This window comes from Sander lucioperca, chromosome 5 (assembly GCF_008315115.2).
Source record: "Sander lucioperca isolate FBNREF2018 chromosome 5, SLUC_FBN_1.2, whole genome shotgun sequence".
Taxonomy (NCBI): domain Eukaryota; kingdom Metazoa; phylum Chordata; class Actinopteri; order Perciformes; family Percidae; genus Sander; species Sander lucioperca.
The window spans coordinates 2778701-2797705 of record NC_050177.1 but is presented as its reverse complement, the minus strand read 5'-3'; the positions used below and the strand labels follow the sequence as shown (position 1 = coordinate 2797705).

The following is a 19005-nucleotide window of genomic DNA, read 5'->3' as shown; positions in this document are numbered from 1 at the left end:
AGAGTTCTTCAGCTGCAGATTAAAGCCTTTTCCAGGTCAAATGTCCGCCGCCTCTCAGATCTCAGCTGTGTGTACGTGTGCCGTGATTTAGTTTCTCACAGACATCATGACTTGACTGTAATAATCATAACCTAATCACAACCATGGCCTGTTTCCTTTGAGGCAGCCTGCCCCAAAAAGGATTACTACAATTTATGGATACTGTCAGCACCATATTGGAAAAGGCCATGTTTTCCAGGAAGTTAGAGGTTTATTTATTGATTTGCTGTCTGGCAAATGCAAATTGAAATGACAATTTAGATTTAAGGAGATACTGCACTGTTAATTCTCGCAATAGGTGTTTGAGGTCAACTTTATGATAAAGCCTTAGCCCCGATCAGACAGAGCACGTTTGCAGGTTGCAAAACATGAGACGCATCACACTGCATTTTTTGTTGTAGATGCCCCGATCAGACAGAGCGATGCCAGTTGTGTCTTTTTCTTTTTCTAGCTAGGCAACCACCGGATCACTCGTTCTCAGCCAACAGTTATTTTGCTGGTAAGTTAAATGAGGTTTGGCGCTTTTACGATCTGAGTTGAAGTTTTTTCAACTCGAGGAGCTCAGGGTGCGCCTGCAAAAACGCGAGGCGCATAGAGCGGAAAAACGCACTCAGCAACCCAAAAGCAGCAAGGAAAACGCTTCTCTCATTGGAAACAATTACAAAAAGCTGTCCCAGGCTGCTAAGACGAGCTCTGTCTGATCTGGGCCTTATGAACCCTAACTCAAAAGTAGTTTAGAGTCAAATAATGAATTCTACATTTAAGACTAAAGGTCTCCTTCTTTACTTTGACATTGTATTGGACTGAAAAGAGTGCACATTAGCATCTGTGGGAGTAAATGGCTCACAAAACCTGACCCTGGACCTGGCAATGCATGTACACAAGAACCAATTTTAACTCCAGTACTCCATGAAAGATAAATAAATCATAAGCCACACTTTAAAATGGACAACATTACCATTAATGTTCTAGGTTTCCTGTAAGTCATTGAGAGAATATATCCTAAAACTATTTATGGGCAATATTAATCATACATTTTATCTGTAATGCACTTTCCACCGAACACTCTTGAAGTTTGTGCCAAATATCTGTGTGGCCCCTTGGCTCTAAATTATTCCTGGTGGGGTCTGCACAATCAGCACAGTTTAGAGAGCCATGTTTTGCTATTCTTCTTAATGTAGTAAATAAAAAAATACTTTAACTGGGTTAATAGTTATATTGTTACATAGTTACCATAAACCCTAAATTTAGATTTCGATTTTTTATTGCGATGAAGTGGAAAGCATGGAAAAGACTGATGTCACCGCCAGGAAATAATTCCACAAAACCAAATACCTTTTTATACTTTACTGTCAAGCCCAGATCTCTTTATTCAGGCGTATTTGCTAGGCGGGACATCAGTTTATTTGAAGTAGGGTTTGACACTTTGTAAAATGCTTAAGGAAATGTAAAATAGACAAAAACAATAAATGTACCTCTGAATCGCAGTAGTATTCTTTAAAATCTAAATGCACACAGTATTACAATACAAAACAGTAGTACGAATAGCTACACCAGTCTTCCGTAATAGGGAGGACGCAAGACTAACTAGCCCACATTAACTATCTTTCTCCTGGCGACACTGTGTCCCATTCAGAGCCATGCAGGAGCAGCTGAATGGCCCGTTTATGAAAATGCCTCAGACTGTAATAAGTTCCAGAGCCTCCAGCAGAAAAAAAACTAGCTTTAAGTAGCCCACTCCCTAAGAAACCTCTGAATTGGAGATGGAAAAGTCAGCACATAAACACACATACTGAACTGGGACATGTGTACGCACAAGCTCAGTGATGGCAAAACTGAGCAGGCAGATGTTGTTCTTGGTTGATCATACAGGAACAAATGAAAATGTGACAGGCAAACCAAGTTCTAAGGGGCGAGATGATGCCTATAATGGCTATGCTAAAGTAGACTTATGAATCATGCTTTCAGAAATAATGTTGAACAAGATGTTTGAATCGTGTTATGTACATATTCATAACGGTTCAAAGAGAACTGAAAGAATTATATTGTGTAGTATTTATATCTCAGATAACCGTGAAATGACCTGGCTGCGACACATTTACGTGCTAAGTAGAGGGACAAAGGAGGTCATGAAGAAAGATCGCAGTAATGGACCAAAACAACAGGACAGAGGGAAAGAGAAGACCTGTGGAGTGGCGTATCAGGGGAGTCGAAAAGGCAGCAAGAGACGGAAATACAATGTAGAAGATAAACTGGTAAAAAAAAGCCCAGACATTTATGCCAGTTTAGCCAAAAAAGAAGTACCTGTAATCATCCAACAGAAGGCTACACATCTGGATGAGTAAATTACACTGTATACAAATACAAGTACTTAAAGTGATGGAGCTGGCTGTTTTGTGAGTTTCAAGGATATCAAACATAGTGTGATTTTCACAATTATAATAAATATACTGTGACATGCTAAATTTTCTCAAAATGTAGGTGATTTCTTGATGGGCAAACCAAAACTATCCTGCTGCCCAGAATCCTGAAACTGCCAGATCTCTGGTAGAAGTTGGTAAAAAAACCACTCCACGGCTTGACAGTAAAAGGTCCCTAGTTTCCCCTCGCAATCAGATCTGGATCACTGTAAACCCTTCTTAAGGTTTTTCCAATGTTAATATAAAGATAAAGGTAGACTAAAATACAATAATAATAATAAATAAATAATAATAAAACAAAAATAATTTTGTAAGGACACCCCGCCTTACTTAAAGGCAGGGTTGGTAACTATTTCCAATATACACTCTTTTATATATTGTTTGAAATGATCTTTACACTCCGACAGCAATAAATAACACATGGCCTCTGATAAAGGAGCAAAAAAAATCCGTCATCTGCTGTAATCTTGTAGAAAACACCAATCACTGCCTCGCAGTCCACTTTGAAAGAGCCAATAAAATGCATCCTTGCCCCGCTGCGCGTACTCTACCCCTCCAGTGTACGAGCCTGAGATCAATGCGCATCGTCACTGCCAGAGTTACTGCAAGTCTTCTGGAGAATGGAGGAGAAAACTCAGCAAAAGTTGACAATGCCGTGGTTACTTGCAACCACCTGCCCCGCTAAAAAAGGCAAAGAAAAGAAAAACTGAAGCTGAAAAAGCAGCAACTAAAAAGGATACAGATACAGCTAGCCGGAGCCCCGAGGGCAGGATGGACGGCGCTCCGAGGATCAAATCTTTCAAATCTTGCTAGCTTTTCAACATTACCAACCCTGCCTTTAAGTTATTTAACAATGAGTCTCTACTGACACTCTCTATTGTACTTTCCATAACCAATCAGATTGAATGCCTCCTCAGAGCTACTGTGAGAGTTGTCTGAGACAGATATAATAACAGCTATTTTTAAATTACAAAGGGAAATCAAAAATGGCAGTTACTTTCAATGTGGAAGCAAAAGTGTCCTTTGGTTAAAAAGGAGAAATTTACAAATAAGTAAATCAGTTCCCCCTGCAAGAGTAGCAGCACTACCAGCACCTAGCCTTTATTTTAACTGACAACTAAAGTCATCATGCCCAATTTATGTAGTGGCATTACAAATCAATAGAAACCCTCATGAATTTCCATTCTGTTTCGCTTACACCTCCATTACATGTGCAAAAGGGGCAGTTAAATACACACTTGACATGTTAACTCATGATAATTCAAAATAATGGAGAACAATCCTCACATTACTGCTTTGCTATGCACTGTTCCACCCTTTTGAATTTCATGGAAAACCATAGCAACTGGAAATTGGATATATTGCGAAGCTAGTCATGCAGACATACATGACACAGTCAGTACATTATACAGTAAATACAAGATTAGCATGGCACTTGCTATGCTAACCTGCCTAGAAAGTAAACAATGCAATATATAAGGGTAAAACGGGAGTTGCACTTTTTAAATGGGTGCTTTCAATATAAATTCATGCTAAAGACAGCACAGCAGCTGAGGTTCATAATAAGTCATAGTGCCTCCATAGCAAAATACTGTCAATGATGTCACATCGTATGAGGTACAATTCCATTGAACTGTTATCCTGTCAGCTCCTTTAACTTGTACATGATTCATCAGAATATGGCCGTTAGATCGGCAAACAGAAAAAGAGTCACCCCGGTTGGCACTCCTGGATCCAGCCAAGTCTCACTCCTGGATCCAGCCAAGTCTCACTCCTGGATCCAGCCAAGTCTCACTCCTGGATCCAGCCATGTCTCACTCCTGGATCCAGCCAAGTCTCACTCCTGGATCCAGCCATGTCTCACTCCTGGATCCAGCCATGTCTCACTCCTGGATCCAGTCACGTCTCACTCCTGGATCCAGTCACGTCTCACTCCTGGATCCAGCCATGTCTCACTCCTGGATCCAGCCAAGTCTCACCAAAAGGACACCACAGTTCCCGACATCCTGCTGGAAACCCACGCAGGCACAGAGGCCACCCAGCTCACCATCCAACGCCTGCACACTGGCTAACAGGATGCCCGGCAGAGAAGTCACAGTCGGTGTTAAATGCCTCCACGCTTGCCCCGGTGCCCCCTCTGATATAGAGATGGAGATGGACGCAGAGAGCCATCTTCATTTTGTCCTCTGTGTTTACTCTGATGGTTACTAGGGCTGGTCCGAATACCATTTTTTGAGCTTCGAAGCTTTGGTAGTAATGTGCATCGAATATTCGAAGCGTCGGAGAGAGGACATATTATTATCTCTATTAGGGCTGAACGATTAATTGCATTTGCGATAATATCGCAATATGTTAAAACGTGATTTCCTAATCGCAAAGGCTGCGATTTGGTCACATGACTCGCGAGAGCAAATCAGTCTGCACTCCGCAGAGAAAGCATCAACTAGCACGCTAACGCTACACTGTACCTACACTGTACCTTGAGCTGATTTCTGTCATTCAAACAACTCTGAGTTGTAGTTTAAAACTTTTATAGCCATTTTAATAAAATGAAGGGTTTTATTCTGGTTTGAGTCCATACGTGCAGTTAATGGATACAGACACGCAGAACTGAAGGCTCGGTTGGCAACTATTAGCTCTGATTAGCGGTTAGCTCCAGTTAGCTCCGGTTAGCGGTTAGTTCCGTTATAAAGATATGGAGTGGAGGAGCTGCCACTGAGAGGGGTAACAACCAGACTCTGATAAATGACGTTGGGGAAGCTTTCACAGCAGCGTGGCCGCGGTGTTTCAACAGTTTTATTAGTACAGTTAATCCCACGGCAAGAACACCAGCAACATGCTAACGCAACGATAGCCTCTCTGAGCTCTGCAGCACAACTTCACGAGGGGGAGGGGCTGGAGGCAGCTCCTCTCTGTGCACTGTAAAAAAATACACTGTTGTGTGTGTGTGTGTGTGTGTATATACTATATTTTTACTTTAACTGTCTAGTGTGTAATTGTGTGTTGTTCATACTATAAAATGATTTATTGTTTGTCTTTGTTGAATAATACAGAATTCAAAGAGCTTAAAAAATAATCGAATCGCAATATTTGGGGAAAAAAATCGCAATTAGATTATTTTCAAAAATCGTTCAGCCCTAATCTCTATAAATTGCAGGAACATCTTTCTGTCTGTCTGGGTTTTATGCGAATATCTCTCGAACCGTCCGATGGATTTCAAACTTGACATGTGTCTTGCTACGGGCACTAGTAAGTGCAGTGCCAAGTTTGACGTTGTTTGGATTATAAATGCAAAAGATATCGTTAAATATATATCGCTAAAAGAAGCACACATTGGCTTTTGCCGCTCTAGCCGCTGGCCACTCCCCCTCTCACCCTGAGGACCAGAGACAGAGAGCAGCGGAGCTTTGGCAACTACAATGTGGCATACACCTCAGACCCACAAAAATGGGCAAAGTTGCACTACTTTGGACTGTCTTTGACTTTGAATAAACAAATGACAATTCCCGAATTTAAGGACGTATCAGAATCCCACACATGCAAAGCACAACCACACAACAAGTGCAGACAGGCAGGCTATTTATCTTATAAAGCGAGACGTATCTGTATATATGTGTGTCCGTATTTGGGGGGAAGGTAACCTGCACATCAGCAGACACCACATGCAGAACGCTTTAGAACAGCGGGGGGGGACTCTTTTCCTGCTATTGTATTAAATTGCTGTGAGCTGACAGAACATAACGTAGCCCAATCTTGGAGATTATTCCTTCACATAGCGGTGCAATGCGAGAAAATCTCAGAGTTGAACCAGGCAGATACATCAGTTTTCATCAGACTCACCCTGGGTCGGGTTAATTAAGTCGCCAAAATAACTCGCGAATCAAATCCCCTACTTCCCCGTTAACCGTCAAGCCACTAAACCTGTATGAAAATGAACACCTCTGTTGAAATGTTAATTTCGTTAACGATCCGACACAAGACAGTGCTGATTAGCGTTCATAACGGGCCAGGGGGGTAGCGCACTGCCATGAGTCCATGACGCTAACGTCTGATTACTGTCTGATATTTTGTGATTACATTTTTAAAAACGTAAAAGAGAGTATTATATTTCGAACATATTCAAGCGCGAATGAGAACCGTTTGGAGGGGGATGCGAGGTTGTGCAAAAAAAAAAAAAAGAATATTCGAATGTCAAATTTTCAAATCGAATACCAACCCACCGAATGAATATTCGAATATTCGAGTCCAGCCCTAATGGTTACATTTAAAAATCTTGATCGGCCAGGCTAGCAGGAGACTAATGAGTTCATTTCCCTATCCTGATGAGGGACTCATAGTCACATACCTTTACTGTCCAACGATAACCAGATAAAGCACAACTAATATCTGTAAAATAGAAAATTCAGCATAAATTTTGCAGAGCTGACGGTAGGGCTGGGTACCGTGTAGTGCTGAACGATTAATCACATTTGCAATAATATTGCGATATGTTAAAACTTGATTTCCTAATCGCAAAGGCTGCGGCACGCAACTTCATGAGGGGGAGGGGCTGGAGGCAGCTCCTCTGTGTGCGCTGTAAAAAAAAATACATATACAGTATATATACTATATTTTTACTTATTTAAAGGCATACTATGCAACTTTTCCAGCTTCGGTCCCGCTACAGGTTGACTCATTGGGACCAAAACTGGAAAAGTTGCATAGTATGCCTTTAATTGTCTAGTAAAGTTCAAAGACAGTGTTTAAAAAGTGCAATCCACATGTTTACATATGTTTATTACAGTAAATAATTAAATAATCTAAATACTACTAAGTGTGGTAAAGCCACATATTTGTTTGTATATTTCTGAAATCTGCACTTTAGTTTGTGTGATTTGTTTCTGACTTTCATACGAATGTTTACACCAGGCTTAGTCAGTGCTCAATATACTACTGTGACTGAAGTAGTTAAATAAAAGATGTCATTCACATGCATTCATGCATCACCTAATTTCATCATCACATACAGGCCTGGCTTCCAGGAAAGAACAGTTAGTTTAATCTATCTAATCTTGTGTTGTTCATACTATACAATGATTTATTGCAGGGGTCTCAAACTCGTGGCCCGGGGGCCAATTGAGGCCCGCTTGCCACGCTTTAATTTTATTTGTTTAGGTCCATGTACTTGGTGGCCAACGGATTTTCGTTTTGAAAGGAAAAAAACAAAAACGAAAAACGGCCAGTTTCCCAATTACCATTAGTAAATAGGAAAACAAAAAACGGAAAACAACCCATTATTCGTTTTTGTTTTGATATTAAAAAACGGAAAACGAAAAACAATCTCGTTATCCGATTGTCTTTGATGTATTTGTAGATGGAACTCGGAAATTAAAATACGTGTGTATAAGTCGTATTCCTTAATTTTGCATTGGTATTTTTTTCGTGACCCGGAAGTTACTCCCGCCACGCCAAGACCCGCCCTTCAATAGCATTTATTGGCCAGTACCGCCTGTAAGATCCGTTCTGTGCATGCGCATAATTACGCAGTAGAAAACTAACAATGTCCCTGTGCGATTTTTAACCATAGACTGTATATAAGTAACGTGTCAACACTTTACGACCAAAAATCTTTTTTTATTAAATCTTTATTATACAATAGTCATAGCTACAAACATTCGAAACTTGTCACTGATCCAAAACCGTGTAGCGACGTCGTTGTTGTGTTGTTTACGTTAATGTTTTTACCTAATACTTCGTCTTGACTAATAACCTTAGACTGTCTATTATTAATGCGATGAAGTGTAAATGTACATAAGTGTCCTTTTGAAGATGGGATGACAGCTCTCCCGGCCACCACTGCTGTATACCACTATAGTAGCTACATGCTAACGGCAGTAAACACTATAGTAACTACATGCTAACGGTCATCTTAGCTGGCAATGTTGTTAAATTCTCCCCAATTCCGGGTCACATTCCTGCTGAAACATGTCCGATTGTGTAGTGTTTGGTCTGCGATTTTTGACGTTAGAAAGTGCTGCTTCGTTCCACTACAATAACTAACTAACTAACGTTAGCATACTCATAGCTAACTATTGTAGCTGCATGCTAACGCGACATAGCGGAGCATATATAGCTAGCTATGTACGTATATAGCAGGACTTTGTACCGTAAAAAATCACCAATAAAGGCTTCTAAACCAAATACTAAACAAATACAAATACAGTAAAGTGACCGGAATTAGGGGTGAAATGTCCAGCATTGAGCTACATAATAGTTTGCTAGGAGTATGCTGGTCTCTCACAGAGATCTCATTTGTAGCCCTGTTTTTACCTGATACTTTCATAAAAGTACAAACACATGAAGTGAGAGGTATACACATGCTTAAACTTTATTTAAAACATGGTTAACCTGAAGCAGGACGGAGTCATGACTTATAACACCAAAGCAAGGCTTCTAGCTCAGACTAGCTAGCGTTAGCAAATTACCTTCAAAGTTGCAAAGAAATGACGAAACGTAAAATTTGAAGCCTTTATTTAATTTGCTACATGGTGTTGTACTGGATGGCCGGACGACCCTCCGTATATCATTAACAGATACTTTAGGAAACTCCAGCAAACACCTTGTAAACTTCATCTTTGCCATCATAACGGTCTACTGTCACTGTCTAATGTTTTCTTCCGGTAACCGGGAATGTCCAAACATCCTTACGCCAATGCGTGCATAGAGCTGTGAAGTTTGCCGGTGTTCGCGCAAGCGTAGAACTGATCAGGCAGTGCACAGAACGGATTTTACAGGCGGTACGGATTGGGTACTGACAAAGGAATAAGATTTATACACACATTTTAATTTCCGAGTTCCATCTACAAATACATGAAAGACAATCGGATAACAAGATTGTTTTTTGTTTTCCGATTTTTAATATCAAAACAAAAAACGAATAATGGGTTGTTTTCCGTTTTTTGTTTTCCTATTTACTAATGGTAATTGGGAAACTGGCCGTTTTTCGTTTTTGTTTTTTTCCTTTCAAAAGGAAAATCCGTTGGCCACCAAGTACACGGACCTGTTTAGCACTTACGGGCTACCATAGCTAGTCTCGTGACTGCGGCATTTGTTGTCAACGGTTGTCAAGCTAGCCAACCGTGAAGTACCTGGGGATAGGGATGGGAATTGATAAGAATTTAACGATTCCGATTCCATTATCGATTCTCTTATCGATTCTCTTATCGATTCTCTTATCGATTCTCATTGGGTGAGGAAATAAGTACAAATTTGTTTGTTTGTATTAACTCGCTTTAATATCTGATAAGAACACCGCACATACTCAGAGTATACACAAATTATGTGTAGCAACCTCAGAACAAACCTAAAAGTAGGTGAGCTACAAAGTAAAGTCCAGGGACCTATAGATTTTTTCACATTCATTGGTCCAGCCAAAAAAATAAATAAAACTGCCATTTAAGTGCCATAAAAACAAAAAACACAGACTGTAAACAGTCAAGGAAGAGCTTGTGCCTTTGGGAATATTCAACCTGAAACAAAATTCAACTCAACTGACATACAAAATAGAAATAAGTCTTCTGTAAAGACCACAACTATCAACTTGGGCAAATTAACAATTTTTGTGCAGAAAAATGGTCATGTTTGCCCTCTCAGGAAGGATACGAGATCTCTCTGGACTTAGTCAAGAGTTACCTGTTATCTTTTTCCTGCTACAACTGAATTCCCACGGGACTTAGCGATACTACAGCTAGCCGTCTAAAACACTATTTTACTGTACAGGACCCAAACATAATTTGGTCCGTTGCCATGTAGCATAGTCACTAATATGGTCAGAACCACTACAGTGCTCAATTACCTATTTTTGAGGGGGAAATAAAATACAATTTTTCGCGGCTAAGGCCTAAACGGTCTTCTGGAAGACATCCACCAGACCAGCGGGCGCTCGTTGGATTGTTGTCGGCCGCGTGAAGCCAGGAGGGCGGGGAGGAAGCAGAAGCAGGGACGCCGGCTGGGCATGCTAGCCCGGCTAAGGAAACCACAACGATCGACACGGACAAGACTCCTACTCACCAACGCCAGATGGATTGCACACTAAATGGATATTTATGTTACAAATACACACGGGACTGCAGCGTGATGATTATTACCGGAGCCTGGCTGAACACACTCACTCATCTCAGACGGCAGCTAGCAGCTAACAGGGTATGTGAATTTCAACAATGGCTAAGTTGCTAAACGCATCTTGTTGTCATGTAAGGGCCCTGTTCGTGTTGCACAGACATTTTAATAGCATTTTGAGTCTGTTAAGAGGCACAAAGGCACTCTTTAGCTTATGCCCCCATAACTGCAGTTTTAGCTAACGGGAGCTCTAGGCACCGCTGCTGCTTGACTCACTTGTTGTTGCTGTGTCGCTGAGTAGTAGAGAATCAAACACGCGACAGTCCTGCAAACGGATTGCGCGCTGTGTGGCCAAATGCTTCTGCATATTGGAGGTAGTTCCCCCCTTTGCTGAAATTAAACTTTTACAACTGTTGCAAATGACTGCATTGGCGTCTTTTCGAGTGAAATATAACCACACTTTAGATCGCTTCTGCCTCGATGACATGTTTGCTGCGTAACCAAAAGAACGCAGCGCGTGTGTGACTTCATGGTCATGACACATTTGCAACGAGCGGAACCGTTAAGCGGAATCGTTAAGCGGAATCGTTAAGCAGGTACACTAACGGTTCCAAGGAATCGATTCACTGGGAACCGGTTCTAAAGAAGAACCGGTTCTCGATTCCCATCCCTACCTGGGGAAGTATCAATGTTAGTCACTTTGTTGAAAGGTGTTCCAGAGTGACGGAAAATATATGCCATCACCCAGTTCCAGTCATGTCTCTCTCAAAACGTGCCGTGAAGAGAAAGGTTGGCGACGAGCACAGGCAATTTCAGTGAAAGTGTACCGCTAGTCACGTTTCTCTGACAGAGACTATGGTAGTTACTAAGCAACCAAGATGCATCTTCAACCGCGCAAAAAATTAAAAACAATACCGTGAAAATCCGAGCGGTCAATATGACCGTGTATGGCCGAAATAGGTAAAAGTGACTCTATTTTCTTTGCCTTTTGTGTAATGTATATAAAAAACATTTTAAATTAAAATAGACTCTTTTAGGAAAAGTCAGGCAGCAGCAGGATTGTATTTTTTTTTCAGCAAAGTTATTACACATATACATTTCAAAACGGTCAAAATGACCGTCATGGCCGTTCTAGTGTTAATGCCTGAGCTGCCCTCTGATGCTCCGAAACGGACGTTAGAGGCAACAGAAGCATCGCTGCATGTGATGCTAGATAACATTATACCTGGCAGAAGGTAGCGTTAGCCTACCGTCAGCTAGCAGCTGGATTAAACACGGTAAATGCTGACAGCTGAACGGTGTAAAAGTGTGACTGTATTTCACTGTAGAGGATTCCAACAGCGGGACGTACAACAGTCTGCAGCTGCCGTTGGTGGAAAAAGAACACAGATGGTATGTTTACTTGAAACTTGCCTCGCCAGCCTCGTGGTGCATTCCAAGTTTTTGTAAAATACCCTTTTCCCATCTAGTGGTTGTTTTTGTCGTTTAACAGCAATTTACTGGTGAAATAACTTATTGTTATAAGTTTTTGTTATTACGTTTTGAATAAATCATTTAATTTTGACCATATGGCCTTAGCAATAAACAAGCCGTTCTTAAATGTTTTTTTAATCTTTTTAAAAGTATCGGTTCAGGCACCATTTTAAAGTGATCGTTTTAGCACCGGTATCGGAAAAAATCCAAATGATAACCAACCCTAGCTGACGGAGAGGCGACTGGAGAGGCCCACACCTTTCCAGTTGTAGTTGCCACTGGGAGATTAAATAGTGTAGTTATGCAAATTCTAAGAGGAGATGTTTGTCACAGTAGGCCTGTATTTTGGTGGATACAGACTCCAGTCACTGCAAAGCTGACAGGACATATGAAAGGGTCTCTCTTGAGTTTTTACTGACACACAGTCACATAGCTCACATAACTTCCCAGTTCATCTCTAGTAAACTATCACAATGGCTTGAAACATTAGCAGTGAATTCTCTGTCCACTCCAGTAGACAACAATAGTTTTTTGTTCTATGTCCTAATGATACTTTAAACACTACTCTGTTATTTGAACAATAAACAAATTATAGGATAACTGAGAACATACCAGAGCTGAAACATATCTCGATTGACAGTAAATCAATCAGCCACTATTGAACGTGCACAACCAGCAGTTTGAATGCATCAGCTTGAGCTTTGTGATGGCAGTTTTTCAAAAATTTTTATTTATTATACTAAATAATTAATTGAGTGAATAATCAACACACATACAAACACACACACATATACATACATATATATATATATATATATATATATATATATATATATATATATATATATATATATATATACACATATACACATATATACATATATATATACATATATATATATATATATATATATAGCATTCTTGCAGCCCTAGAAAATACTTATATTGTGAGATACAATGTGAACAGTAGTGACATTGCAATTTATCCAGTGCAAGCATGGGATTTAATCATTAATATTACTCATCACATAGTATAGTCCTAAATGACAACATCATGATAAAACAAGATAATTTTTCCCAGAAAGCGTTTAAGAATACATTTTCCTCAGCTCAATCAATCCCTCAGATACAGCTATAAAAGTCTTGAAGTCTGAGCTAGGACCTCTTCCTGGACAGGACCATTAAATGTGCAGGGAGTGAGAAAGGGAGAAAGAAGGCAGAGTCAGAACTGGGTGGGATTGGAGGGAGGGGTAACACTGGAGCGGGCCTGGGCTTGAATGCTCCATTGAGGTTTGGTGTTTTGATGGAAAACTGTGGCAGAGCTGGGCCAACTGCAGCAACAGTGGCAGCAAGAGAGACCGGGACCAGACCAGACCATGAGAGAGAGAAAGTAGTAAAGTAGGGAGGGACGAACAGCCCTGAGGGAGAAGGACTCTGACACACAGCCATTTCTGTGAACGGCTCTCCCAAACTGACGTGGAAGGAAACCAGTGAACAATAAGGAACTAGACCAACTCATGCAAGATTCAGGGGAAGCACTTCAGGTTATTCTCAGTTCCTCTTAGAATCAGTAAAGGCAGATATTTATAGAAGAGTTTAACTTAAAGTTAAATTTAAATTCAAATTCTAATCATGAGGATAGGAGTTGCCAGGATACATCCAGAGTAAAACAAAGTAGGTGGACACTTGATAAAGTAAGCTTGACTTTTTCCCTCGTGGACAATGCTGCTGTTGTAATTTGTGGTATATGGAGTTATTGAAAAAATCTGGAGTCTCCTACCAGAAGCAGAGAGCAACACAGCTGACAGCACAGGTGTTGTTGGGGCTGGTGGGGGCGGTCTAAAACTAGGAGAGGATTGGACAGTTTGAGGAGTTGCCTGCAGGCTGCAGAGATCAGACTGAGCTGTGTTTCATTCCAGGAGGTTAAATACAACATAACCTTGCACCCTGCAAAACATGCTCAGATGATAGATCGCACTGGAAAATGAGGGGGGTAACGTGAGGCAGAAAGTCAATGGTTTGTGGAGATATTAAGAAGCATTTGCACTCAGGCGGAGCTGAGGCCAGTGTTCGGGTACCCCGCCCAGGTAGATTGAGACCCGCCCAGGTAGATAAAATCCAAATACATTTTTTTTCCAATCAATTATGTATTTTTTACAGTGCACACAGACCAGCGGCCTCTAGCCCTTCCCTCTTGTGACGGTGCGCGCCGCGTGCATGACACAGCGTCAACATTCCCTTTAGTTCTTTTCCCCCCCGTTAGTAGCAGCATGCTGCTGGTAGTCTTGCCGTGGGATTAACTGTACTAATAAACCATAGAAACACCGCGGCCACACCCCTGTGATAGCTCCCCAAACGTCATGTATCAGATTTGGATTGTTCACCCTCTGCGCGGCAGTCTGATCCTCTCCTTATCTTTATGATGGAGTTAACTGGAGCTGACCAGAGCTAACCCAGCCTTCAGTTCCCGAATTCATTAACTGTATAAATGGAATGGGGCTCAAGTCATTTTATTAAATTGCCTTTAAAAGTTTTAAACTACAACTCAGAGTTGTTTGAATGACAGAAATCTGTTCAGATGAGATCTTAATGAGTGCAGGGACATGTATAGTACAAAACAGTGTGTTTAGGATCCCCAAAACACGAATTAAAACACTTAAAAAAACGAACAATGATATAACAAACAAAATGAACAAGAACTAACTTTAGATAGTAGCCTGGGTAAACCCTGACGAACTTCCGGCAAATTTGAGATTTGCTCTGCAAGTCAGTCTGGCGAAGAGCCCATTCAAACCCATTTCCAATGTCCCCAAAATCGAGGCACCAATCACAACCCCTGAGGCGGCCTTTACACCAATCACAACCGTTGAGGCGGGCTTTACGCAACGACGATAGCGCAACGACGATAGCACAGCGACGGCGCGCGGCTTTTTGTTTACATTCAACATGACGGCTACCGAAGCGCAGCGTCACCCGGATCGTTGGTCTGATTGGTTGGACTATCCAATGGCGCCCAGAGGCATTTGAGCGGCGTCCGTTGGTGACGCCCCTTTGGAAATGAACTGTCAATGAACCTTCCCCAGACCCACTCTCAGTTACAACTGAGAGTGGGTCTGGTGTCAACCAGGCTATTTAGATAGTGTTAGTCTAATATAAATTAACAGGAGTTAGGAGGAGACAGTGGTGAGATGTATACTAACATAACTGTCTGTATGGATCATGGTATAGGCTTGTTTAAGTTGAATACATTTAACATTTGGGTAATCAGGTATTTTATCTGCTGAACTATAACATTTGACAAACCAACCAGATTTAATTGACACAGCACATCGAAGGCTAACTTACACTTCATCTGTATCTATCATCTTTTGGTCTGATTTGTTTAATATGTAAATTGTTTTTCTAGTAGTTAATCGTTTTCTTTCTAAATTATTAGAACATAACGCCAGCGGACATCAGTAAAAATTTTGCAGCGCTGGAGCCGACTTGGGGACTAGAGAGCCGCTATACTGTTTTAAGACCAAACTTTTTAACCTTAATCACCAAAATGGATGAGGTCGAGAAGTGGGTGGAAAATCTCCAAACAGCCAACAGAGAAGGGCAAGCTAAGCCACCAGCTAGCAAGAAAGAGGTTGACCTGCTCTGGGAAAAAGTGAAAATTTGGAAAACCGATCGCGATGCAATAATGTTTGTTTTGTGGGCATTCCCCGAGGGCAAAGAAGGGGGAGATGCAGTAGAAGTTTTTAGAGGAGCTGATTCAGGATTTGCTGAGGGAGAACGTGGGGTCAAACGTGCACATAGAATCGCCAGCCAGCGGCCTGGGGCAGGAGAGAGACCCAGATCCATTCTGGCGAGGTTTTTGAGATCGTCGTATAGGAACTTGGTGCTGCGGGTGGCGAGAAACAAGGGCAAGCTGGCTTGGTGAAATAACAACATAATGCTATTTCCGGACGACTCCAACACACAGCAACACAGATGAAGCATGACAAATTCAAGGAGTGTAAGAAAGAAACTGCATGAGCGAGAGGTGAGATTCAGAATGCTATACCCTGCTAAGCTCGAAATCGACACTAAGGAGTTAAGACATTTGAATGCCCCCGAAAGGTGATGGCATTTATAGATATTACTGAGTTCTGTTTTTGCGGTCTTGGTGCTGACTGGCGCAAATATAGGACACCGTTTTGAACACTTTTTTTGTAACTGTGCAAGGGAGGCAGAGCATGTGGATCGAGTACGGATCACGGACCGCCACTTTTTCACAAGACGGACTTTAAAGGGAGTTGGAATGGGCATAGTTCAGGTTCAAATGCATGTTGACTGTTCTGTGAGTATTTGGGGGTTAGTTGTGTTTAGTCATCACCACTATACATATTTATGTGCTCAGAAGATGGTTGTGCTATTTTAATATATAGTCATGTCGTCTTACTTAAGCTCTATACGTTTCTCCACTTGGTATGTTAATGGCCCGGGGAATCCCATCAAGAGGAAAAAGGTTATGTCCAGTCTTAACAGAAACAAACATGATGTGACCTTTTTGCAAGAAACACATATGTCGGTTGTGGAATCTGAAAAACTGTGTGGAGGGTGGGTTGGATATGTGTTTCATAGTGTGGGGTCTAGCAGGAGTAGGGGGGTTACTACATTGATTAGCAAACATCTGCAATTTAAATTAATTAAACAAATTAGGGATAACTTGGGAAGAGTAGAACTAATTCTGGCTCGTATATATGCACCTAATGTAGATGATCAGGAATTTTTCATAGATTTGGAAAGGAAATTACAAGTTGTAGGGAACCACAATACTGTTCTGGGGGGGGGGTTAGTGGGGCTGCAGCATGCAGGGCCCCTAAAGCCTCTCTCACAGAGGATTTGTAAGATTCTGGGCTTGGTAGATATTTGGAGAATTCTGAACTACGGCTGGGCGATATGGCAAAACATATGATCACGATCATTTTTTATTGAATACAATAACAATATATAATTTGATAATGCTGCCAGTTTGAAGAGTATCCTGATAATAACTGAAGCCTGAAGAAACCAGAGGGTTCATAGTTAAACTTTAGAATATAGTTTAACATAAAAAATAGAACAACATAATGTAATATTTAACTGTGCAAACATAGCTTGGTTTAGAATATATTTTGTAATAAAAGAATATATTGAATAACATCTAAATGTAAACATTTAACTTTGCAAACATGCTTCATCTGCCTTAACAAAACAGTACAAGTTAGTAATGTAAATGCAAATAATGTAAATAAAACTAAAAGCTGTGACTACTATCACATTCACTTTTCATATGGTGCAATGGTCGCAAAAGACGACACGATTGTTGTTTTTCAGCCCCGCTAGCGCTGCTAACAGCAGAAGAACCACTAGGACGTTGGACAAAACTTGTGGGCAGACTAACGTTAACATGGGCCCGCATTTTCGAACTCTCGGTGTGGTCGCTGGGATGGGACCTTTTCAAGTGACAGAAAAGATTGGTTGTTTCCTGTCTTGGTCGACACCGACCGACGGCATATTTTGCAGACCACGTTAATCTGCGCTTCGTCACTTTTGAGATATCCAAACCACTTCCATATAATTGATGTTGTGTTACCTTTTTTGTCAACAATTTCCTCAGCTTTGGAGGATAACGCAAGTTCACTTTCACCGTTGCTTTCGTGCCCATGCCCCTCGGTTCCACTCATTTCTTCCATTTTCTTCAACAGCGGTAGCTCCAACAATGCTCTGCGTAGGAAATGGGCGTGTACTTTGACATGCAAGCCAAAAAGTTCTTCTTCTTCTACTATTGACGTTTTTTGGCAATTGGCAAACAACTTTTGGTGCGCATTACCGCCACCTTCTGAAATGCAATGGAGTTTATTTCTGCTGTGTGATAGACAGTTCTATCTATCTATCCATATCGAGTAAAATATGTCCAAAGTTAATCATCGTTATCGACCTGAATTTTATCGCGATCCCATATGGAGATCATTTTATCGCCCAGCCCTATTCTGAACCCATCTGGGAAACACCATACTTTTTTTTTTTCCGTCAGTGTACAGGACATATTCTCGAATAGATTTTTTTTAACGTCCAAATCACTTGCTCCCTCTGCTATAGGATTTGTGATAGGAAATAGTGTAATCTCTGATCACGCATGGGTGTGCCTAGACCTTTTGCCTCAAAGTGAGAGAAGGTACTCTTATAGGTGGTGCCTTTACTCCTCCCTTTTACAGGAGCCAAAATGGGTCAGGTCTGAGCTAAAAGATTACTTGGCGTTCAATTGGTCCTTGGTTCGTTTTTCAAAGAGAGCATTAAGTGAGTGTATGAGAGACAAAGCGAGTTTTTGGATATGCGCACACATCGCTACACCAACCTTTTCAAGAAGCTGGTTAAAGGAATGAAAGCGGGACGCTGTGTTCGCACGGTCCAACAAGTCCGGCACTGCTGGTAAACTTTGAAAAAATCGTATTTTGCATGGCTACATGTAAACGGGAATATTAGTGGAATATTCATATTCATTAGTCTTGTAAACAGCTTAGTCGGAATATCGTCTTTAAACGGAATATTATGTGCATGTAAACGTAGTCATTGTGCCAAAATATGAACAATAACGTTGCCGTCAGCTGCCTTATTTGATAACATAGCGCCGCTGCTGATGTATAGCAGAAACCCTGCCTTAGAAAGGTAAAGACCCAGGAGACTGTAAGAATTACCGCCCAATTTCCTTAATGCAGTTAGATGTTACGATTATTTAAAAAAAAAATGGAAAACAGATTAAATTAGGTAATTACTTCTTTAATTCATCCTGATCAGGTGGGGTTTATTCATGGGCATAGCTCTTCAGATATTCCATAGTCTGTAAATAGACAATCCCAGATGTAGTAGCTGCTATCTCTCTTGATGCCGAAAAGGCATTTGATATGGTTGATATGGGGCTATATGTTAAACATTCTGGAAATGTATGGGTTTGGCAGCATTTTCTTTA

General features: G+C 41.0%; 1 protein-coding gene and 1 long non-coding RNA gene across 4 annotated transcripts in view; one reads left to right on the top strand and one right to left on the bottom strand.

Moving 5' to 3' along the window:
• The window catches only part of arhgef12a (Rho guanine nucleotide exchange factor (GEF) 12a), a 56864-nt gene that overhangs the window by 29328 nt on the left and 8531 nt on the right, over positions 1 to 19005 (bottom strand). The gene's annotated exons all lie outside the window — the stretch shown is intronic.
• LOC116047978 lies at positions 59 to 18015 on the top strand. Its single transcript, XR_004104529.2, has 3 exons — positions 59 to 71; positions 10738 to 10740; positions 17400 to 18015. It is a non-coding gene; the product is annotated as an uncharacterized LOC116047978 (long non-coding RNA).